General features: G+C 39.3%; 1 protein-coding gene across 6 annotated transcripts in view; it reads right to left on the bottom strand.

Annotated features, from left to right (window-relative positions):
- Positions 1–15569, bottom strand: part of ATXN1 (ataxin 1) — a 275271-nt gene extending 259702 nt beyond the window's left edge. For 4 of the 6 annotated variants that reach the window (XR_010923744.1, XM_067568372.1, XM_067568368.1 and 1 more), the window contains exons 1-3: positions 15220–15246; positions 13671–13733; positions 8556–8677 (exon numbers count right to left, since the gene is read on the bottom strand). The gene's annotated coding sequence lies outside the window, so the exon portion shown is untranslated. Of the gene's footprint in view, positions 1–8555; positions 8678–13670; positions 14229–15219 lie in introns of those variants that run through there. The other 2 variants (XM_067568370.1, XM_067568369.1) reach the window with 2 other exon arrangements.
- Between the last annotated feature and the right edge of the window lie 10704 nt (positions 15570–26273).

Here is a 26273-nt window from a genome sequence, read left to right as displayed (position 1 = left end):
TTTAGGCACTATACTAAAGAATAGGTTACAGGATAACAAGTACTATCAGTATCTTTTCCCATAAAATGGAATACAGATCTCATATAAAACACATTACGTAGCCAGAGTTGTGAAATCAACTACCTGCCCGATATTTAATTAATCTACTACAGAGTTCATAAAGTAATCAGTAGTTGTTTTTCCATGACTAGGTAACCAACAAATACTAGGCCAGATCGCCACAGCAAAAACCCAAGAAAACTCAGCACAGCTGACTTTTCAGGGTGACCTGTAAATCATCCCCCCAAGGGAGAGAAGTCTGGTGGGGCCATAAGACAGAGGGTAGAGAGACCACCCAATCCTACAGATCCAGGAGATTCACAGGAAAGATCTCCCCCAGATCCATGGAGGTAGGCGACAGCCACGTGGAGAATTTTTGCTCCTTCACTGGTCCTCATTCCCTTTGGATGCCTAACTCCTACAGGAGTCACGTTGCTGCTGGTAGGGTCCCCTGGCCACTGCTCAGCAGCAGAAGTGGAGGGAATTCAGAGGGAAGGACTATAGCTCCCAGATGTATTACCTCCCTCCCTGCAATCAGGAGTCATGCTGTATTTTCATTTGGATGTCAGGAGGTAGACAGCAATTCTGAGAAGACTATCTAGAATTGATATAATCTTTCTTAAAATCAGATTCTCAAATCTTAAGAGATTAATACTAAAGTAATCTTTCACATTAAGTGAAAGGTCATATTCATACTAGACCATTTTCCTTACGGTAGCTCACATTAGAAATATGAATGTGTATGTCTTTTGGACCTATTTCCCCCCAATATACCTTAGCCATTACTAAGAACAATACCCTATTTTTTCAGAAGAAAATACTGTGGGCCAAATCCTGCTATTCTTACTCAGGCAAAACTCCACTGAAGTCAAGGGGAGTTTTGACAAAGTCAAGAGTCCCGATTTGGCCCTTCACAAAATGCTGGGATGTCTGCAAAATACTGTGCAGAAGGGCCTAGATAGTTCATGAGATTAGCAACCTTTCACCTTGAGGTAGCAAGTTCAAAATCAGCTCAGGTGAGTGACAAAGTTTTCACCACCTGGCAACTCCTTAATGGCCTTTGTAAAATGAATCTCACAGGTAGGTGCCCACATCATAATTGGCACCTTTATCAGAAGACTCAGCCAAGAGACCAAAGAGAATGAATGACCCCTCACCTATGCAAGTGATCCCTTCAGATCAGAGATGAGGCATTTTGTTCAGGATGGGGCTGCTGGCCGCAATACAGCTTGTGCCTATTTTAGGCCTAGATCCTCAAAGATATTGTAGGTGCCTTTGGGATTTAGGCACCTAATTATCTTTGAGGATCTGAGCTTAAAAGATCCTCAAAGATATTTAGGAGCCTAACTCCCAAAGGCACCTAAATACCTTTGAGGATCTGGGCCTTAGTTTTTGCAGGGCTGGACATACGGTACATTTCAAGACCATAACAATAATTTTTTAAAAAATTAAATAGAATAAAAATTTAGTCTTTTGGAAAAAAAAAATGAAAAAACTTTTAGTTATCATGCCCCCCCTTTTTTTCTTTTTTTTAGAAAAAAAGCATTTATATTATGTTCACAATTTGTGATATTTAGTAAAAATCTAAATGATACCTATACAATTTTATAATGAATGTGTATGTTTACTCCAATGTACTTTTGCTGTTTAAGAAAGTAAAACATTCCATAGGAAGTTTGTGAGCGCACACACACACAAAACAGACTAAAAAGTCAAAATACTTGATTTTTTCCCTCTACTGAAAATCAGAAATAAAAACATTTCAGACTCACAGCAAAAATAATTGCATCACTATTTTAATTATATGCTTCAAGCTACCTTTAAATAACTTTATTAATATTCCTTTCCAGGGGAAACTTTATTAAGTTTATCAACACAATTAAAGTGGATTGATCTGTTTGGAATGCTACACTTTATAAAGCAAATTTGTAAAAAAATCACTAATTTCAGTTATTAATTTCACAAAAATCATCAGCAAAGTAGTTATGTTCTAATGCATTTCTCTCATCCATTAACTAAATCTGTGACAATCCTTGCAATGAATAAGCAGGAGGCATCCTTAGGAACTTTTAATAAACCAGCAAGTCGGATGATGCAATATCATGCAAACTGTCACACAGCATATAACATTTTCCTGCTAAACTACAAGAAAAATAGCCCTATTCTCATCTTCTCTGGTCAGATCAGCAAAATCAGTCACAAATCTGGTATCAACAAGCATGGGGCAATGCTGTTCATTAGAGTTAATACACAGGCCCGATCCTGCGCCCACTGAATTGAGTGTTATAATTCCCACTGAATTTAACAGCACAGGATTGGGTCCTACATGGAGGAATTTCATAGAAAGACGTATATGAATTTCTGAAACTCACTTTGACCTTACCAGGAAATTCAAATACAGACTGAGGTCAGTATATATGCCTCAGCACTGCTGAACTCGTATACCCTCAGTGCAATAGCGATAAGGGTGCTGAACAGTTATAAAGCATTCCTCAAAAAGAAATGGGTGTTGCTGTGGCCACCACAGCAAAGGAATATAAAAGGGGATTGAGGAAGAATAAAGAGACAGGTAACAATGGAGAAAACAAAGTGGTATTTCTCTGTAAGTATCACTTATTTTAAACAATGTTGTACTAGCTAAATATAATGTACTGAAATGTAAAATAAATATTAGATTATGAAAAAGATGGGGTTGTTTTTATGAATAAGATTTTGTAAAAAATTATTTGGGTGGAGGAGGGTTGTCAGGACTGGAATGTGATGTAAAAAGATACAGTTTTCTTGAGAACCTATTTATTAACACTCTTCTAGTATTCGATTTCATTCAGGCCACATGCTTAAAATACAAGTGCAATAGTAAAATAAAATCTTTATTTTTGGAAAATACTGTACATCACTCACTACTAAGCCCATCATTAACTGTGAACTGTTAACATGTTTTACTTGGTTTCAATGTTCCTATGGCAAAGCTGCATTTAGAAAACAAAGATAACCCCAGTCACACTCTGTCATTTCTGAAGCACAGATTAAACACGGTATTCTGCTCAACAAGCACTGTTAAGTAACTCATGAGAATATAAAGAGGGAATTATCAAATGGGAATTGCCAAGTAATTAGTTCTCTGAAGCAGATGACATACAACTATCAAAGGGAGGGGCTTCCCTGCTAGTCAGATGTCAGAGGCAGGGCCTACTAATCTGTAAATAAAAATGCATTCCTAGCACTAGCGCTATGGGGGTTTTTTAAACCACCAGTGACACATTGAAAATAAACATTAAATTATGTTTAGTGCAATAATCCACTAAGATTTGTTTTAATTGATTTGGGTTTTTTTGCTCATGCATACAATGAAATTTCAAAGTGTGCTGGATTCACCTGCAGTTAGACTATCTGGGAAGGCTATGCATACAGAACAGTACCACAGAGGTGACATGTTCAGGGGCGAGGGAAGAAGAGAAAGCCCTTTTCTCTCACATTCATTTGAAAAAGCACTCGCTACTGGACTACTAGGATGTGACGCTGACAAGGAACAACACCACTGGGAAAATATTCATTGGAAGAAAGAAACTAAGCATGGCAAATGGAGGTTATATTTTATAGTATTTTGTAACCCTCTTTTTTCCTAAAACTCTTTCAAGTGTTTACATTCACAGGAATATTTAAATAAGCAAAAAATACAAAGGCCCTAGTGTACGGGTGACTAACAAACAAAAATGTGGCGTTGATGTTATGACATTCACCATTATCTTCCATTACATGGTGATCAACACTACTGGATTGTCAACACAAACATTTTGTTCACAGCAAGCTGGGGCGTGACTCTATCCCACACCAGCCTGCCACACACTAACTGGCCCTGTGCACCGTGCTGACACATGAGCAGTTCATTAATGCACTTTGATTTTGTCCTCTTTAAAAGGAAGTGGCAGAGGCTACCAGGGAGGAGCCTCAGTTCATGAGGACTTCAGGTCTCCTCTTCTCCTATAAGCTCACCAGTGAAATAAATCCCAAAACTCATTTACCTCAGGGAGCTGATCTTCTTAACCTTATCCACAGAGCCCCAATTTTTTCACAAATGCAAAATTAACATGAAATAAAACAAAACACTCACCCCGCAGCAGTAGCTCTTGTCCCAGAAGGCTGGACCTATCTCCCCACTCCAGCTGCTGCAACCTGGCCACAGTGCTGCTCAGGTTTCACTCAGGTGCCACCCTCAATGTGCATAGAGGTGCAAATCCAATAGACATGCAATTATAGAATCTACACACGCAAAACAATGGTGCAGATGTGCAAAATCAGAGACCATTTCTGACATTTTGGCCCTAAAAACTGAACATGTTCAATGTCACTAAAACTTATTCTGCTTAACATTTTTGAGATGATACTTTAAAGAAACGCTTAAATTAAAAATGATAGGCCATATTCTCCATTGCCTTGCTTGTGCAGTCATTCACATCAGTGCAAAGTGGGTTAAAACAGAATGGTAGTGTTTTCATACTCACTTTGCACAAGCCTAAATACACATACAAAGTACAAGACAGTGGAGAATCAGGCTCCTTGCTTTGTATACAAACATATTGATTTACTTATGTTACTAACAAACCTCATATTGTAAAAGTGAGAGAATTTTTGAAAGTGCAGTTTCTTTGTTATGTACGCTCTTCGATTACTTTTCTCATATTTTTCAGATTAGAAAATTAAAATCAGTGAAGGCAGTTTCACTCTCAGATTTTTAATGCTGCAGGGTTGATAATTCAGTCACTGCAAGGAAATGTTCATTTGAAATTTCAAAAATAAAGAAGCATTTCTATTCATCTTAGATTTTATAAAATCTATTAAAATTGATATTTGGGGCTACATGCAATTTGGCAATGCCCTTTTAAGCGTGGTTTATACATAGCTGTTTATGTTACCCTGATTTTTATTTTTCAGAAGAGCACTTTCAATTCTTAAAATCATAGTCAAAATTTCTCTCTCATATGCCATTAAAAAAAAAGACACTGAAAAACATCTTTTTAAAGTAAAAGCAGGAACCTTGAATCATGGCTCAAATCCTGGCTTATGTCACAAGAGAACACAACTTTAGTGTTCCCATTTTATGCACATCACAGAATCTTCATACAATTTGACATGAGACTGGCAGTCTCTGTCCAAGAAAGACCTAGGAATGATCAAGCAGATGTATAGAAGGTCAGCTTTGAGGTGACAAGGCAGAGCTACATGGAGAAGACTGCAAAGCACTTCCGTGTGTGATGCCAGTCTACACGATTAGATCTTCTTTTTCATTTACATTAAATTTACTCACACACAAGCAATTAAAAAAATTAAATGTGATTTCCAATTACTATCCAATTATACCTAGTTCAACTCCATTTTCATTTGCCTGATACTCTTAGCTCTGTCAAAATCTCCACCACCTTCTGTTATTCCTGCCACCACTACAACTGAGGCCTTCACATATAAAAAGAAAAAGGCAGAACTAGCCAGTAGAAGAAACACCAACTCTGCACTCTCAAATGGCCAGCAGGGGGCATTAATAACTTCCCCATACAGACAAATCAAATTTCTCCTTTTACTAAAAACGATTTCCAAAATATATATTAACTCTGTCTATAAACCTGCAAATGAGTGTTCATCTTATGTTAGAAACACACCACATTTAAAACCAGCTGCACACATCTTACATAAAAGGGATAATACCATGTTAGGCAATGTATACCCATAGTTAATGAAACTTCACAAAGTAAAGTAAATGGATAGCTACAAGTGGGACAGTTGCTCCACAGTCAACTAGATGTCACAATATGATGAATAGGTATCACATGAACTGAACAGTGGAAAAGATTAAAAGGAACTCTGGTTGTTAAAATGTCCAGTGTTTCAAACAAAATCCTCTTAACACAACTGTTTAAAAGGAAGCAGAGTAATTTGCCTACCTGAAAGAAGGCAATGCATGCTCTGAACAAACAATAACTCTCCCTATGTTTTTAGTTTGGGCTAAAATTAACCAAAGTCAGGGTTTAAAAAAAAAAAAAAAGATACTTTAATAACTTGTTTTTACTCATCTTGATGTCGTTATTCAGGTAAAAAGGTTATTAAAGTCAGTGCGAGTTTTACCTAATAAGAACAGTAAACACTGAAGGCTTGAGCCTATAAGTTCTTAAACAAGTGATTTTATACTTTACTCACTGAAGTCAATGGTATCATTCATGTGAATAAAGTTGCCCTTGTATGTGTTTGTACAATTAAGCCTTAAGTAAGGACTTCAGGATTTGATCTGGTGTGTGTGAAATCAAAGGTGCTCAATATTCTGTCCATATGAGGGACACAATGAGAACATGCCACGAGCCACCTAATTTGCATTAAATAGAGCAGACTGTAGCCATCCTCATCCTTGATAAAATGCTAGAGTAGGAGAGGGCTATGATCTCAGTATACAATGTTCCCATCTTGCAACTTATCTGTGACCACTGGCCACTGCAGAACTCCATAGGTCACATTTATTCCATTAGTTACCACTCTGGCAGTCCCTGTCATTAAATCAAATGACAAGGATAATGTCTGTAACCACTCAGATAACTTTTACACTATTTACTCTGATACACAGTGGGCTTGATTTCGATCTCACTTGGGAGTAAATCAGGAGTAAGCGCTGAAGACAGTGGAGTTACACCAATGTAAAAGTGATGTGGCTGAAGAAACAAGCCCACTGTATATTAACAACAAAAACATATTTGGTCTAAGGCCCATTAAGATGACACTACAACTTAAGCATTCTGTGTACAAAGAAAGCAGTATTATGTTTCTATTATGCCCATAGCTAAGAATCAACTGCCTTGGACATATAACAAGATTACTTTTTATGCAAAATGTTTACTTAATATTTATGATATTGTTTTTAATGCAATCACAGGAAATGTCAGATGCTAGAATATACAATGAAATTTAGCAATACATTATGGGTAATACAATGTCGGCATTCAGAAGACACTTAGATTTGATTAATATGCTATAAAGCATTACTTCTTCTAGCTATTAGTTAGGAATCTTTTCTGTAGTAATTTCTGTAAACAAAAACAATTTTACAAAACCTGAGCTAATTCTGGACAAATGAAGTGCTCTGTGGAAATGTTAATGCCTTGACAAAAAGATTTGTTCCACCTGATCTCCAAGTCAACATCTGCTATAAAGTAAATTTTCTAAAACTGAAGAGTGAAAATGTGTTAGGGTGCTTTATCTGGCATTTAATTCTCAAAAAGAATAATCCTCCAGAGATGTAGTGGTTACAACCTGCCCGCTTCATTCTAGATGATTACTGTAGACTATAAGAAGCATGTTGTTACACGCAACTACTTACTTAAACTACTTCCCTTTAAAGAACCCATCCTGCAGTCACAATAAAATGTAAATTTATGCACTGCATACTTCACTATGACATACTGTATACATTAAAAAGTTATTCCACTACTGACTTTCTGATCAGCTTTTCATCAGGCAAATGCTATAGTAACTCAGTTTTATGGTTTTAAATTTAAAAAAAAAACCAAAAAACCTACTTTCAGTTTCTGAATTTAATTCCTCAGTTTATTTTGTGATACTATTAAAAAGAACAACCTATTTTCTTCCTACGATCTTTATATTTTTGTTACCATTCGGATTGCCAATCCCAACTACTTAAAAGCCATGAGTCAGGGACATGACATGGACTTTAAAACCATGAGACTCAAATAAATAAGAACATTTGGGTTCTTTTTATTTGCAGTCTGATTGAACCCTAAAGGCTCAACACATTTTCAAGCTTTTCTTCCACAAACATGAGGTAGAAACTTACTTTTAAAGGGGAAAAAAAGAAGAGAAAAAGAAAGTTGAGACTATCATCTAATCACATCACTCCAGGACCTGGGGATATAAGCAAACCACCAAATATCACAAGACTTGCAATAAAATCATGAGAGCTCACAATACTGCTTAAGCCAGACATACTTAGGTATGTCACCAGTGACTGGTTATCCAGGGTTTTAAGGGAAAATCTGCATGCCAGACAAGGTTTTCTGCACAAGAGAAAATCAAGAAGTTGGAAAAGGTAAATAGCCTGCAAGCAATGCAACTCACAACAACAAAACTACAATAGCCAATAAAAGTACAAGACGAATTTCTATTAGTTTATCCATGACAGTTTATGACAAAGATCAACGGATGAAAATTGTTTATTCATACCATAATCTTTTAGTAACCGAACACATTTTGACCTAAGACGAGCATAAGAACTACTGATCTGCAACCCAGGATCCTACAAGTCAGAGATTTGAGACACAGTAAGTAATACGATTTGCTGACTTGGGTAATATCATAATAGTCGTTATTTATTTATGAAGCACCCCGATTCCTGGTCATGTTGAGGTAAAATCATTTCATGTCAAATGAATTATAAAAACATTTTAAGTTCTCCAGGTTTACCAAAAGAAAGGGCAGAATGTGCACACTCTCGAGAGAAATAAAAGGCATTAAATCCTCACCTTGTTTACAAAGCATCTCTCTATGGTGAAGACAAAAAATGATGGTCGTCACTGTTCTATGGGGGTGAAGAAGAAATTCACAACTTAGACTGCTTGTCCATCTGGCTTCGTCTGCAATGTGACTGTTGATCCAAAAGTTGAGGAGATGAAAACCAAAATGAAAAAAAAAAAAAAAAAAATCAGTTAAATACCATCCAACTTAGCAGTGGCCTTAAAAGTCCTAAAATATTCCTGTAAAGATTGTGAGCGGTTGCTTTTAGTACCATCCAGAGCACAATCATTCATAATACTAAGGGTCAACAATGTCAAAAGGTTACGGAGTTGTGTCTGACTGAGTGAAAACCAGGGCTCAGAACAACAAGCCTCTATTTAAAAAGCACATTGGTAAGCGCTTACGACAGCATAAGCCTATGAGGGACATTTATAATCTTCACTGGTTCACTAGTACAACCTCATGAAACACAAAAATATCTGTATTTCCTGCATGTCCAAAAGGACAAGTCATTAATGCACAATGTAGCTGAAATGTAGCAAACTACAGATGTGCACTCACATGTGTACATGTTCTTGTGTGTATTCACACGTGTGCCCTTGGTCACTCTTCCCACCAGCAGCAGCCATGTCACAGATGTGTACTGTCTGCTGCAGGTTGGGGCTAAAAGTATTCAGTTCCTCAGAGCCATACACACGTGGCAGAGAGCATAGCCCATTTATTCCATCTGTATGTGCTTTCCAAAATGTGTTATGAGTGAGTTTAGCAAACATAAGTGAGTTGTGATGACAGTCTTCACTGGCAGCAGAACACAATTTCTTTGAAGAGAGCCATCATCCAAAAAGCAGACCATTTTAAAGGGATCATCTAGATAAAAAAGTATTAGATTTTGTGGCATTTCTCCAGTTCTATGGTCTTAATCCTGGCATGCTGGAATTAATGCATTTTACTGCAAATTCCCAATTAATATAAACACAAATACACTATTAGTGCAATATTTTTCTAATTCTATATTTTTAATCATTAAAAATTACTGGGAGCCAGCATCACATTTCTACTGACATCATTTATATCAAAGTATGTTTTGCTTTTTCACTTGGAACCTGACCAAATGTTTTTCCCATTCTTAGTGGGACTACTATTCCTCTATCGCGAGGCAGTTTTGTGTTTGAGTTTGTAAGTATACTAATAGTCCCTAGTCATCCAAGGACTTATGCAAACGTTTAACTTTACGCCAGTACTTAAACCCGTCCTTATTCAGCAAAGCACTTGCAGGATTTAAGCATGTGCTTAAGTGTTTTTCTGGACTGGCGCCAATAATGCATTCATGTACATAGCTATACAAAACTACCACACAATATAGTTGTGGGAGAAAACATCGTAAAATAATAGCTGAAGAACTAATACCCAAAGCTCAAGAAGAAACTAGATCTACTTGTCAAATTTCTATAACTTCCAAATACATCTTTGTCCGCAGAGTTGTTAAAATTAAAAACAACTTAGACAAAATAAACATCAGTTAAATAAAAATCTTATTACCTTAAACTCCCCCCCCCCCATTTTTTAAAATCTGTAACTTTTGAATATGTTATGTATATATAACATCAAGCCCAAAAACATTTTCTGTGTCTGTTCTCTCTGTCCAAAGGTAAATATACTAATTTGTCTCACTCCAAGTTCTGCATAAGGTAAAATTAAATGACCATCTCAATATTTTCAATTTTAAAAGCTTAGCTGACTAAATTTTTTAAATGCAAAATTCACTGGTATAGAGCACACCATTTCTTGGGTCTGAAATACTTACCTGTACCAAGCCTGCTGTACTTCTGTTTGTCACGCTCATTACATTTTGATTTGCTAAAGTAGACCGGGTTATAGCAGTCTCAGCAGAGGGCTCTAGCTAAAGCTGTTCTCTGAACTGATTAAGTTGCATGAACTATACCTGAACAATCTTCCATAATAGTTAATCACTCAAAAACCTATATGGTCAGCTAACAGCCTCATAGTGGGCTGTCTGATATTCTAAACTAAGGATGAAGCCAGGGAATATTTCAGACCCCATATGTAATTTTGATATATATTTTTTAAACCAATACACCTTGTTATTGCATTCTCCTTCTATTCACAGACCAGAGCAAAAGCATTATACTATATGAATGACAATACAAAAGAAGGGGGTTACTTCCGCTGTCTTTGAAGTTAATGAGAGGTTTGCCACTGAATTTCAGTGGTAGCAGGAACAAGTCCTGAGTTTTGATTTACTAAATATATAACTAATATAACCATTTTCATATTTCAAGTAATTCGCTGCTTATCAATTGACTGCATTTAAATATCTTTTTTTTTAAATTAAGATGAAACTAAACTATTGGATAGATTACAAAAAGATATGTTTTCTTAGAGGCAAAGGAAATTCAGGCCTATTTTAAAATATCCTTTAAAATAAGGCCATTTTTGTCAAGCTTTTTTATAATGAATTCTAGGGGGAAATTGTTTTTCAGAAGTCCCAACTATGCATGTAAAGCACTTTAAAAAATATTTACTCTGCTGATATGCGCCACATTATAAGCAATTTGTATAACAAGCATGATGCAGTACAAAGGATCATACAAACTGCAGGAATTAGTTTGTGTGGTTATTTGACTTTCTCCAGTCCCATTTTTCTAATCTCCTCCATATCTAGGCCCAAAACAAAAATGACTGATGAACGTTGTGCAGAGGTGATGATACAAAAAACAAAAAGAAAGGCCCAAATCAGCCAGTGCACCAAAGAGTTGCACTGAGTGAGAAACTGTTCACGAACTTCCCCATGAGAAGAAACTCCTCAGCTTGGCAGACAGACAGAAACCTGCAGGCTCAGTTACACTGCAGCTGGGATTGTGAGCTGCCAGGCAAATGCAAGATTTGACCCAGACACAGGCATTACTCCTCTTGTTACTTTCTCCAGTCTTGTACTTCAACATCAGAGCTATTAAAATGCCTATTTTATTATTATATTTTTTGGATACTATTAGGCTCTAGCAGTTAAGGGCCTGATCTTGAGAGATGCTGAGTACTGAATTGTGGATGCTCGTCACTGTTCAGAATCAAGTCACTAAAGCCACGGGTTTAAGTTCACCATTGCTGCAACGGGATGAAACGTGAATTAAGATGTTAACCACTTATGCAAGTGGTGAATCCAGCTCTCGAGCACAGTTCTGAAGTCCTTACTCGGACAAAACTCCCATTGCAATCAATAGCAGTTTTGCCTAAGAAAGGTGTAATAAAGACTTTATTGTTACACACAACAGGATAGATTCTGAGCTCCATTACTCTGAATTTAGCCCATTAGAATCACTCCAGATTTACATCAGTATAATAGCCAAATTTGACCCATTTTAAAAAAATATATATTTCTTAAAAGACTGATTTAATAGTGTAGTGTTCAAACACTGATATTAAAAGACAAAATAGTCCTCAGTTAAACATATTTTTAAACAGCAGAAAAGAACTTGAAGCTATTTAGATTCTTAAAATGCACTTTTTACATGGAGAAAAAAATGCATTATAAATGTTGAAGCAAAAGGCTTTCTACTGTATGCTACAATGAAAAAAATATTTTAAATTAGCATGAAAACAAATGTGAAACAGACTACTATTATCAGAAATAAACTTAGCAGTATTGAGTCTATCACAGATAAAATAGCCTTGGGTTTTTAGTTGGTTTTATTACAGTACTGCATATTCACCCTAAGTTTTTGCAAAGTGAAAATGGAAATTCAAGTACCAAATAAAGCACATTTAAGGCCCTGATCCTACTAAGAATTATGGACATGCTTAACTTAATACATATCAGTTTAGTGATAATGATAAAGTGAATTATCATTGACTTAAATTATACCAGTTAGCGCATGTAAAGTTAAACACATGCATAGATTATGGCAGGTTTAGGGCCTACAATATTAACCCTTTTAATGGGCACATTTTCACAACTTCACACATGATTTCAGCCTCCAAATGGTTAAATACCCAACTAGTAAAAAGCACCAGACTGCAGAAGAAGCTTTCATATATACTTGGGAAAGACTTTAAAATTAACAAACATTCATGTTGTTGATTCATTAACAATAAACAGTAGTGGAACTGGTAGAATGATTTCATTAGCTAGCTAAATATATCTGCATACTCTGCACACATGTGAAATCTGACAGTCCAGTGGTGTAACAGCCCAGAAGTATCTTTCATAAAAGTTCTGTGGTTAGGAAATGTCACAATATGGTTAAATATCCATCAAGAAGACATAGAAGTGAGCAGTACAGGCTGTACAACATAAATACTGTACATACGCCACTTGAGGTAGCCCAGTCACAAGACAAACACACCTGAATGGACGATGAATACTGTCTGTTACCATGGCAGCCTGATCTAATTACATGACTGATGAGGGCTAGAGTAAGTGCACTGAAAACCTATAACACTGACATGTATCTACATGATGAGAGAGAGACAGACAGAGTTGAAGAGAACCTATCAACCTTTGCCTTACATAAACGAAGATGAGATTAAAGCCATCCATTTAAAAGAACTGCTGCCTGCAAAATATTGGACCGTTTTAATGAACAAATGAGGGCAATACAATAAAATCATAACTTAATATTAAAAGGTACCTTGCAGCATCTCAAAAACAATAAGTGGGATTTTTTTCCTGTCATTCTCAATGATCTCTCCCTCATTCATAACCCTTGTTCCACAGAGCTATAAAACTGAACTGTCTTCACCACCCAAACAAACAGAACTACACTGACATGAAATCTGAATTTTCCATTAACTGAAGGTTACATCAGAAGCTAAAATGAAAAGACCTTGACTTCCCTAACGTGTCAGCAAAGTAACTGGCTATGTCAGAACACATCTGATATGTAACTAAGCACTACTGCATAATATTTAAATGATCATTGTTATATATGTTAAGAATAACCTGCATGATGAAATATACGTTTCTTTATAATATGAAACATAAAATTTATATTTCAGAAACTACAGTTATCCACCTACACAATTCCTTATTTGTGCATAAAGAGTATTTGTAAGGAAAAACATTTTACAACATTGTTTATTTCTTGGACATCATAAGGAATGCTTACAATTTTTGCTAATTGTATCCGGAGTCCAGGATCACAGAGGAGAGATGCTGCTTGGAGAAATCCCTATTGCACAGCATACGGTAAACAAAATAAAAATAGCATGTCGTTCTTGTTATCCACATAGTACATTATATAACCAGCTTCAGACTTGTTTTCTTTCTATTATTACTCTTCAGTAATTTTCCCCACCTTCAATAGCATGGAAACAGTTCCCAATCCTGTCTTTTTATTATCATTATCATCATCATTTACTGAAGGAGCCAACATTTTCTAACAGATTTGAGATTAGTCTCTAATAGTCTTAGAAATGATCAGATTCGTTTATTTAGGACATACAACCCATTCAAGGATTATTCTGTTAATGCATTTGATTTAAAAACCAACCAAACCAGGGGAGGTAAGAGTCAAGAGAGTAATGCATACGTGCCACACAAATTAAAGCGAATGCAGCAGCCACAGCCACAATCAGAAATGGCAAGAGCAAAACGTTGTTATATCCTAGGATAATCACATCGATTCTTTAGCACCAGAGGCTCTTGCTAATCGCCCCCGAGAGGCGGAATGGTCCCTTTGCTTTTAGCCAGCCCCAGATCTGGCAGGGGCTGGAGCAGGACGAAAGCTGGAGAGGCTCTGCAGACGGTGTGAAGGGGGAAAGCGGACACCTAGGCCTCCCCTGACCCCCGGCACCCCTAGCCCTGGCTCGCTGCTGGAAGTGCCAGCTGGTGTCTCCAGCCGGCCCGGGCCCTGAGTGCAGCGTAGTGGGTCGGCCGCTGAGCTCATTCCCCGTCCCAGCGCCGCCTCCTCCTCCTCCCCCCGCGGCTTCATTCACCCCTCGGCAGCCAGCCGCCCTGACCCAGCCCGTACTACACAGCGCGGCACGGGCTGGCCCGCCGACCCGGGCGCCTCCCGCAGCCCACCGGCGCCGGCCGGACCCCGCACAAGCCGGCGCGCGGCGCCCCCCGAGCCCGGCGTGCGAAAACTCCAGCCGCTCTCACTTGCCTCCGCTCCGCGCCGGCTCATGCACCAGGGGCGGCAGCAGCAGCCACCGCCAGAGCCCGGCAGCAGCTGAGCGAGCCTGAAAACGCCACCCCTCCCCAGCAGCGCGCACACACACACACACGTCCTCTCTCTCCTCCCAGCCGCGGGGGGAGGGAGGGAGGGTGACTGAGAGCAACCCAGACACGGGGCTACGGCGGGCTGTCTCCTTGCCTGCACCCCCTCCTTCCCCCCCCGGGAAGACATTTCTTGCATGCACAGAGTGCAATACAGTCCAGCCACCCCCCAGTGGCCCTCCGCACACCCCCAGGCTCGCAAAGCCATTTTCTGGCCTCTCTTGCCAGTGCTGGGCGATCCGGAGCTGCAATCAGGAAGGCTGAAGCTAAGCACCGGTGTGAGGCGGCTAGTCCAGTCCACTACCGTCCCCCCCGCCCCAAGTGTTTCTCCAGCTGGAAAGCGCTGGGGCTGGAGGTTTTCGATCTAAACCAGGAAAGAAGCCGGGGAAGCAAAAGCAGAGCAGGCATAAAAATAATAAAAAAAAAAAGCCACTTACTGCAAAGTGTCAAGGGAGGTGGGGTTGGCTGGTGGGGGCAGAGAGCGACTCACACACAATGTCTTGCTAGCTGATCACAGGCTTAGGGTTGGGGGGGTGTATTTATTTTTCCCCCCTTCTTCTTCCCCCTGCAGTGACACAGGTCCTGGATGGCTGCACCACCGTAGTAGAAATGATGTCTGCGGTACGGAGCTCTCTCTCTCTCCTCTCTCCAGTATGTAAATGTGTAATAGAAGCCAAATATGGAGCAGTTGGCTGCCTCTGCAACAGCTCAAGGATCCTACTTCATGCAAAAGGGACGGGGGAAGGGAGGAGGAGGAGGCACGGCAACACTGGCAAGCGGCCAAGAGAGCCACACAGATTATTGCATACGCACCACAGAGCCCGGCCAAGCCAATCTTAACCCTTTACACGGCTTCTTCCCAGTTACCGGGGGGAGCTGGGGAGGTAAGTTGCACTTGGGTTTGTTTGTGTTTTTTCCACTTCAAAAGGCAATGTTTGTCCTCAAAAGCACAGTTTAAAAAATATCCTGGCCATCCTGCATACTTCTCTATAGCCTCACATCTTGGGGATCTCAAAGCATTTTGCAAACCATAATGAAAGTGACCAAGAGATTCATTTGCTTAATAGAAAGGGAGCCAGCTGGGGAAGCACACTGTCCTTTAGAAGTGGCAGGGAATGTTAATTTAAGAAACTCCTGAAGATCAGCCACTCAGTCTTTCACTACAAGCTTAGTTAAAATAATTCTGGAAGCCTTGGGGTACCTATTTAGCCATGCCTTATTGCATTTCACTATCTTTGGGGAAGAGGCAGTGAAGTGAAGCGAAGTTAAGTGGGAACCAGAGCTCCAATCCCACTCTCCAGGAGGAGTTGAAGGGGTCATTTTCCTAACTAGTATTATTCTTCTAGGGACAAATCCTCAATTCCTATTGGAGTGGCTTGGCAAAAGATGCCTACTACCTAAATCAAGCCCCAAGTCAAGTGAAGTGACTTTTACGCAGATACTTTATTAAGCTGCAAGAAGGCGGACAGATTTGGACCTTGTATCACCAAATATTTTTGGGTACTGACCACCTTCTGTACTCCCTAATACACACTGTGCCGGTTACACTTACTCTGAGGCTGAACCTCTCCTAACTATCCCCGCAAGTAAAGCAACTTACTTCTCCATGATGCTCTGGCCGCCACTTGTTGCCCTCTTTTATTCCCCTCAAGGAATGACACAGGCCTCAGGTACTCTGTTAGCATAAGGGAGATGGAGAGTAATACACTTGCACATGTCCTCTCTGTTGACTCCTAGACTGGATCACTCCTGTCTCTGGTTCCTAGAAGAAAACACAAGAGAAAGAAACGTGTCACTTCAATTAACAAGAAAGGAACAGAATAGCAAAATTTAAAACTAAAAAAAGTTATTGGAAAAATTAATAAAAGCAAGTTCCATAATGCCTAATGCACCAGGACCCAAGAGGTGGGAGTGGTGTGCTCACTGAAATATGCACTAAGTCCAGAGGCAAGTCAGTAGGGTCCTGAAGGATCTTCTGACTCTGTCTGGGTATCAGCACATGTTAGGTCAGAGTGTGACAGTCTCTCTCTTAGTTGACACACTGGGGATTGAACCCAGGAACCTCCAGAGCTAAAGGCATGAACTGATACAGCTTGAGATGAAACTTTGTACCTCGGGGTATAAAAACTAGAGGCCTCTAGATAAGTGCACGCTAGGCAGCTGCTTAGGGTGGCAGATTTGGCCTGTCTGTCCCTCCATTATGATAGAGGGGTGACTGGGCCAACCCTGAGTGGCGCTGTGATTCTGTGTGCCAGGTTGCAATGCCACTTGCTCAAATTTGGCCCAGCTGCTCCTCCATCATGATGGAGAGTTGTAAGGGCCAAATTTGAGTGATGTGGAAGGTGGCACACTAACATGTTGCTTAGAGTGGCAGACTGCCTTGAACAGCCTTGGATAACGACTCATTTAATCTCTGGATCAGCACAGAAGGAGCCTAGTAACACACTTACCAGTGTTACAACCAGGGTTACAACATACCCTCACAATGCACAAGCAGCTTCTGATGCAGAACAGAACCATTCAAAGTGGGCAATGGGACAAACCAAAAATGTGAATAGGTGCAAATATCTTCTATATGTTATTGACATTATGCACATGCTACAGGGAGCTGTGCTGGGCATTGTGGGATAGGTGCAATAATCCACAGGCCTTGCAATGCTTGTAGGATGTGCTGTGCATGAATGCAGAGCACTGCTTGTGCCCAAAATAGGCTGACTAGTGTTGCACAAGTGACAAAATGGCATTTTTCTAGTGCAGACGCAGCCCATGTGTTGGTGAAGTGTTTCTGTAATCTTAGTGACTACGTGCAAAAAAAATCCACAACTCAACTGTCAGTTTCTGTGGATGGATCTGCAAGGTAATCCCTTATAAAAAGAAACATACTGTATAATTGTACTATAATAGCTTAAAAGAATGTAATAATAACATTGTAAGATGCAGTGGTTTTGACCAATAGGCAATAGAATAGTGCATAACATAGCTTTATAAGGCATAACTATCTTTTATCATCACAACATCTAAAACTTTAGTAAAGGTTCCATATGTAGCCTTCTGATGACATTTTCTGTTTTATTAGTGCTTAGGGGGAAAGAAACAGTTACAGGCCAAGACATTTGGACAGACGTGCAACTCAGCACCTCAAAGTAGTGAATCTGCAACAGCAGCAGCCAAGCAGCCATCAACATCATCCTCACCCAGCTAATGCAAGATTCATTGATTGAATCAAAGGAAGGGCGGAAGGGAGGGAGAGAATGTGGATTACTGAAAATCAAGTGAAAGCCCTAGTCGGTGCTTAAAGTGGTCTTTAAAAGTGTGTCTGCACGTGCAGCAGGAGTTCTAACATAATCTGGGAGCAGCAGTTTTGGCAAGACAGTGCTTACAGTGCACCGCTTGATGACCTGGCTTGATTAAAACAATTTTTTTTGTTGAGTCTGCAACCCCTGGCAACCCCTCACCCCATACACACACTTGAAGCACTGGCTCTAGTGATGCTTCTACCCTTTCTTCTGGGCACCGCTTTGAATAAGCTGCATCCCCCCGACTACCACCACCTTTTTATTTCTCTAGTTCAAGGTGTTACCTCAGTAGAAAGAAATCTCATTCTCATATATTCATCTTGCCAACAGGTGTGGCACTCGCAGAGAAAAAGAAGCTACTTTCATGCTGAAGCAAGCTCAGGGCAACCTCCCCCTTTGTTGCAGATTAATGTGAGAGCCCTGTGTAAATCTCTATTCTTTGGCTACAGAGTTTGCTGCAGAAACTTTGCCACAGAATTTTGCTCCAGAACCCTAAGCTTTTAAATCTCTCTCCATATTTCTAGCCCTCATGGCTAAAGTATAAATTGGTGCAGTGTTGTCTTCCTGAGCCTGCAGACAGCCTAAAACTAGACTTTGGGAGGTGCTACAAATCCAAACTGCCAGATGGCATAATTTCCAGCTGTTCCTTACCTAGCTGCTATTCCTTCACCTTCTTCTGACAACTTCTATGGTGCAGTTATAAACTGTCATCAAAAAAACATTTAGCATACCAAAAACCAAAATTAGGAAGACCTCTTAAAATAAACTGAATTTAATATCAAAATAAATAAGCTACTGCATTGATTGTATTATTAATTCTTATATTCAATTGATTACAAGACTACATTCAGAAAAATTGCAGCAGAATTTCCATCCTCTACAGCAGCCAGGAATTTTGCCACAGAGCACAGGTCCAATTTGCCATGAAGTGCAAGAATCCTTAATTCATGCAGAGGAGCTGGGAGACAGGGACATAATGTGACCTTTACCAAACAACTGGCACAAGAGATCCACTTAATCCTCCAGTCTTTATTCAGGCAAAATGTCCTATTGACTTCAGCTGAGAGTTTTGATAGAGTAAGGAGTGCAGGACTCAGCCCCAAGAGACAAGGAGTCATTTGCTTCAGAAAATGAACATTAACAGTTCCGGGATGAAGATTGGACAGACAACTTCACTGCTCTGGCACGGTGAAACTTTCTATAATAAGTGTACAAAACAAAGCTTTGTCTCTGCAGGAAACAGAACTTTCTCAGGGGCCGGTCCAAGACTGTGGAATTATCTCCCCGTAGAACTAAGGACCATCAAAAGCCTCTCCACCCTCCACCATTTTCCTGACCTCACCGCTCTCAAGTAAACATATAGCAGCATGTTTACGCATATGTTTCCATACTGTTTTTAAAAATTGCAACACAAAACACTCCATTGCACACACTTCTCCCTCTGGGAAGAGGATGAGAAAAGAAATTTATGATAGATGTTCATCATGTTGCTTAATGAACTACTGGAAGATGCTCAGATACTATGGGGATGAGCATGGTGTAAGTACCTATATAGGACAGAATAGATTACAATTGAACAGAACATCAGGTATTTTATTTACTGCTTATGATAAGCTGTAGATGATGACTTCCTACTGAATTCATTCATGACCAGAGGATATTAATCAGTTTGACATGCAAGATACATGGTCCCCAGAAGAAACCATGTGTCAACACACTGGTTGTAATATGTAATCTTCAGTATATATTTTACACATCTAATAATGACAAATGGGAGAATGAGAGGTATAAAAAGGCTGGATTTTTTTTAAAGATAGTTTTTAAAATTCACACTCATTTCAGCTTCTTCTGAAGGAGACCAGTGATTATTCTTCACATTTAGCACATCTTTAAGTTTAAAATAACTGATTATTACAGTCTACAATTTAGGTCTGTCATAAAATGATATTGTTAGTCTCATTACAACCTCTAGTGGACAGTAGTAATCCACTTCACAGAGCTGTCACACTGTTTGCTTCAGATGACAGGCATCATCAAGGTGGAGGTTAGTATGAGAGAGCATAAACACACAATCATTCTCACCCCGTGGCAAAAATGGATTTCTGAATAAGAGCAAAGGTTTGTTGGCATTGGTGTATAGAGGGTCTTGGTTTGTGTTTCAGATATTATTTCTGGCTTGTGAATAAATAGAGAACTGTTTTCATTTCAATTTTAGACAGCTTTCATAAAAACTAAATTCATCTAAAATATTTTTATAACAGAAAATATCGGTTGCCATGTTTTTGGCTTAAATAAAATGTTTTTATTCCAACTCATAATCTGCTGACTGTCCAATCCACCTCCTGTCTATTTTTAGTCCTCTTGCATTCAGATAATTTTTGCAAAAGCAATTTTATTATTATTGCACAGACATATGCAGTTGATTTAAGTTACTTTAGCAGCTTTAACAAATAAGAAATCATTTAGATTAGATTAGAACTGGTTCATTAATGCACATTTTCACTCAAGGAAGCAAAATAAAGCTAAAGATCACCGAAACAATCAAATATTTAAAATATTTTCCTTTACTGTACTCTGAGCATCATAAAATATGACTAAAATCTTTAACTATTTTATTGAGCATTAGCATGAAAGCTAAACATATTCCCTATCACAACTCCAATACTGATGATTTTCTCTCCAGAGCACTAAATGCAATTGTTTTCAGATGGCAAAATATTAAATTGCAAGTCACAGAGAACCAACACTCTCTCTTTAAAAGGCAAAAGTATCTCACATTAACACTGAGAGCACAGCATTCATATATATGTAAGTACTACAATACTATTCAAAGAGAAAATTATGGTCTACATCCTGAAGTCCATCACAGGCAAAACTCTCATTGAAGCCCAAAGCAAGGAAATTCAAAGTTAAGGATGTCATTCTTTCTTTACCTTACCAATTGGGCCTAGGTATTGCAGAGGTCTCTGAAGAATAAGTCATTCTACGTATTATGTGTGATGGAATATTTAGATACAAGAATGTTTAATTCTAAAATCTATCAGTTTTACAAACAGGCTATCAAGTTTTTTGGGTTTTTTTCCACAAACACTCTCTCTCTCACTAGCTTCATTAGGCCTAAATTGAAGTTAGCAAACTTCAAACTGGAAATAAGGTTTAATTTTTAAACAGGGAGGATAATTAACCACTGGAATAATTTGCCATGGGAAATTTGTAAATTCCCCATCCCTTGAAGTTTTCTAATCTAGACTGGATGTCTCTCTAAAGAATATGCTCTAGTTCAGTCACAAGTCCTTGGAACTGATGCAGGAATTGCCAGGTGATGTTCTATGGCTTGTGTTATGTCACAGGTCAGACTAGATGAGCACAATGATCCCTTCTGGCCTTAAAATTTATGACAAGCTATGAAAATTGGTGAATGCCTCCTCAGAAGTGCTGCGTGTCATCAGTTCCTATTAAAGATCATGGTGATGTGAAGCCTTCCAAAGCCAAGATACCAGTTCAAATCCAACCCTGGGTCTTGAGTCAGCAAGGTGCTGAGTATGTTCAACTCCCTCTGAAGTCAACAAAAGTGAGGATCAATTGAAGGTATTCAGTGTCTCTCAGGAAGTACTGAGCACTTTGCAGGATCAGGCCCCTAGTGAGTAGGGACTAGATGCTATGTCTTACGTGAGGTGAATTGATGGTCTCAGTCCAAGTCCTAATGGAAAGGTATCCAAGTAACATAATGGACACTGTTAGAGAGACAAGGTGGGTGAAGTAATATCTTTGATTGGACCAACTTCTGTTGGTGAGAGAGGCAAGCTTTCAAGCTACACAGAGCTCTTCCTCACCCACCTTGTCTGTCTAATATCCTGGGATCAACATAGCTACAACAACATTGCCTACAACTGACACTGTTGGCAGCCTAAGCAAAAAGGCCAGGAATTAATAGAAATTAAACTACCTTCTTATTCCTAGGAGTGGTCTCTCCGTAATGGGGTTAAAGCACATAGGCAGGACAGAGTAGGGTAGCTTACTGTACCTGTTTTGTGGAAAATATTATTTTAGTTTCCATGGCTGTCAAGCCAGCATGATAACAAGGATTAATATTCCCTTACATTTATAAAAGGGTCTTCTGAAGACTTCAGGGTACTGATCACCCCCTGGAAAGTGCTGGGGACTCTCATCTCCCTCTGATTTCAGCTAGAGGTAAGGGTTCTCTCAGGTCCTTTCCTGAGGCACATAGCACCTTATCATTAAATCATAGCATGTGTACAGAGGCTTTTATCTGCGAATTCTCTTGCCTGTTTTTCTGTCTGTTACTAGTGATATGGTCCACTCTAGACAGATTAGATTAGCAGCTATCTATCTATCTGTTATTTAGGATTAGGAAATAACTCTTGACATTTTTTAACATGTTTTATTGGTGTGCAGTACACATGGTCTCTAAAGTCTGTTACAGTCTGCTTAGTAAATGCTGTACATGTTCTGGTAAGCATATTGATTTTGAAAAAAAAATGTACATTTCACGTGTCTGAACAGATCTAGTACTGTGAAAATGTGGATTTTTGCCACCCACAACAGACCATAATGGCTCCAACGGAGCTGTTCTGGTCTGTCGAACAAATCCTTCCTACTTCATGGATCACTGACCTAAGAGACCTTCAGAGTTATGCTCCATTGTGTCAGTCCAGCTGCCAACCATGTACATTTTGTCCATATACTAGAAAACTTTATGATAATTTTTGCTGAGAAATGTTTCAGCATATGGACGAACACCAATTTCTAAATCTCACAATAGACAATTCTAATTTTAATTTTTAAAAATAAATATGGGCCCATACGGCATAATTCACATCCAAATTCAGAATTAAAGTTTACCACACTCATTCAGTACATGCAGATCTGGGGTTTTGCCTTGGACTCATTAGAGAGAAAGGTCCACACCAGTTCTGGTCCTGACCCATTTCTATTTTTTACCTATCTTTTTATTACATTGTGAAAGAGAATAAGCAATGCGTAGTATGCTGACAACCAGAGAAGTCAGAATTATAGATTTATATAGATAAGAATATGCTATTTTTATTTCCAATAAGTGTAGTGTAACATAAATCTGCTGCCACCAGACCTACAGGAGTAGCCAGTATGAGGGCTACAGAAACAAAAACTCAATCAGGGCTCAACCTTCAGAATATAAATTTGAGGTGAATATGTCACCTTACCCCTTTAAGCTTGGTTCTCAGCCATGGTCAGATAGGCATTTCTCATGTAACACAAGGGTCACAGCTCTGACAGTAGCACACCATGTGGGAGAGAATTTTTTTAGGTAGGACTTTTTGATGAAGAATCCTCAGTGCGATAGACGCCACCCACCCTCATGTCATTCCCTCCTGTTAGAGGTGGCAGATCTTTTCACTTCTTCTGCATGACGTGACTGACATCGCCAAACAGTTTAAACCCACCTGGTTTATAATAAAACAAGATGTATCATGAAAAGAGACAAAGTCATATTAAAATAATAGAAATTATGTGCAAAACAGACCCACTCTGAAATTTTGCAAAAGCGTAAGGGTTTGTCTACTCATGAAAGTTATTCTGAAGTAAAGCAGGTGTAAATTTAAAGCAGAATAGCTATTCTAGAGTAACTATGCGTAGACAAGCCCTATATTAGTTTGGAACTACTTTGAGTCACCACAGTACAAAAGGCAACATCTTACCCTTCTGTAACTGGCAGAGGTTAGGGGCCTATTACAGAAATGGATGGGTAAGGTTCTGTTGTCTGCAATGTGCAGGAGGTCAGACTAGATGATTGTGATGGTCCCTTCTGACCTTAAAGTCTATGAGAGTGCCGATCTTTTGTTCAGCTTCCCCTGTTCTTTCTCTATCCTTTAGTAGACCAGCATATCAGAGACCCAACCTCTGGTCTCAAGGCAGGCATCATTCCCCTCTTGTATCAGGTGTCTTATGTCACCTTTCTCCTCCCACCCTGGTCTTGCTGGAGTTCCCCAGTTATATCTTTCAGGTTACTTTGAACTGCTCCCATGCTTAGCCTCATAGGATATTTAAATTTATTCATTGACCCATTTGGATTTAAAATAATAAAAAGGTGCCTATCCAAGGCTCTGGTTATCCTAGCACCTAATAAATAATACAATGCAATCTCAGCAGCATTAAAGCAATGATTTCAACAGGAATTTAACCAGGCAGCCGGACACCTATAGAAACACCATCGTTATGAGAAGCACACCCTCAACCCTCTGTAAAATTCTCTCAAACAGGTGTTTGAAGATCAGCAAATTCGGACTATTTCAGACCAAGGGGAGGAATAAGTTCCAGGGTGGTGGAGTCCTCCCAGAAAGTGTCTTAGTAGTGGCTCCAGGCCTTTTATAGCGAGGGAGATCCAGCTCATGTGCCCCTTCTGACCACAGCTGTGGCAGTATGGCCCAGGGGGAGAGGCAGTCCCTCAGTGTATATAACAATATCTCATGTAATGTCCATTGTACATTTCCTAAATCCATCTGGGGTTGTAATTACTGCTTTGGATAAACCTTTTGGGGGTGTTGTTTATCCCATTCCTCTTTTACATCTTAAAATGTCACACTGAAGGTGGTTCCACGCAACACTTGTTTCACAGCTCACATTCCCATCTCCCCCACTCCAAGGGCTCTCAGGACTAATGACCATGCTTAACATGTTAGTGGTACTAGCTTGTACTCTCTCTGGATTTAAAGAGACAGAGCTCATATTTTCTTGTAATTCCCTCAACTTTACTTCTACTCTATATGGAATATGACTTCTTGAGAGGCTAACATCGATCTGTCACAGCAAGAGCTCACATTAAAACTGGCATGTTGATTGGGGAAGAGAAGTCTAAGCCAGTTCTTAGATACAACAGTTATGGGATAGATGGACGGACACAGGACTGGGAATCAGGAACCCCAGGGTTCTAATCATAGTTCTGTCCTGTTCTCTGGGCTTTAGGCTTGTCACTTAACCTTTCTCCTTCAATTTTCCCATCTGTAAAATAGGGATAGTAATATTTATCTGGCTATCTAAAAGGGAAGCTGCAAAACTAATGTTTGCAAAGTACTATACAAGTAGCATTGCCACTCCAATAACAGCCATAATATACAATTACAGAACTTCATCTCTTTCCCCTCGTTTAACACGGGCTACTGCAAGGCAACAATTTCACATGCCAAAGGCAAACATAATATTTTTAATTTAAAAATCAAAATGAAAATATGGATCCATGGTGGACTAATTTTTTTTAAAGCAACACATACAAACAAACAAGCTCTCCAACTGGCAACTCCCTCCAGTCCATTCTCCTATCAAACCAAAAGCATTATGTTCATTCTACTTCTAAAAATCCCAAGTGGTAGGGCATCTACCACTATCATTTGGGAAATTATTCATAGCCTAATATACACTGCCAGAGACTTTCCTGACATTTAGCCTCTCCTAGTTTTTTTTACATTTTTACTCTCCTAGTTACATCCCTTTAAATCACCTAGTTACATCACCACATTAATTAAATCCTCTCCCTCCTTGGGCCCCAGTTCAGCAAGGTGCTTAAGCATGTGCCTAACTTTAAACATTTGAGTTGTCCCATTCCCCTTTATTGTGATGACTTGTGCACTTAAAATGAGGCATGTGTTTATGTACCTTGTTGAATCAGGGCCTTAGTGCTTATGCTCTTCAGATACCATGCACTTGCATTCCAGCCTCACATTAGCCAAGCTTATGGGGAGGTTATTTTTTGTTGCTCTCTTCTGAGCATTTCCCCATTTCTCAGTATCTCTCTGGCAATAACATGCCCAGAAGCGAACACAATAGATGCATAAAGATGAACTGTTGTGATCCGTGATGTGATGCATCTGCACGCACAGCTCAAAATATGGCTTTTTGTATTGCTATGCAACTTTGCAAACTCATGTCTGACTTGTCTGCTCTCACTCATGGGTCTCTTTCTGCATTAGACTTTCCAGTTTCCTTCCACCCAGGGAACATTTGTGTTTCAGGTGACTTTTCTTCACATGTATTAACCTACACTTCAAGTTGAATCACATTGTTACTTTCTGTCCATATTCCTATTACTCAAAGTCCCTTTGTGTTGATACTTCTGTGTCTTCAGTGGTGTTTGCAAATCTTCACAATTTAGTATCATCTGCATACGTCATTAACATGCTGTTAAATCCCTCTTCCAGATA

Source organism: Emydura macquarii, unplaced genomic scaffold, assembly GCF_026122565.2.
Source record: "Emydura macquarii macquarii isolate MOO-44397 ecotype Brisbane River unplaced genomic scaffold, CSIRO-AGI_Emac_v2 contig_2890, whole genome shotgun sequence".
NCBI classification, from domain to species: Eukaryota; Metazoa; Chordata; order Testudines; family Chelidae; genus Emydura; species Emydura macquarii.
Note: the sequence above shows the minus strand (reverse complement) of the source record. Positions and strands in the feature narration are given on the sequence as shown.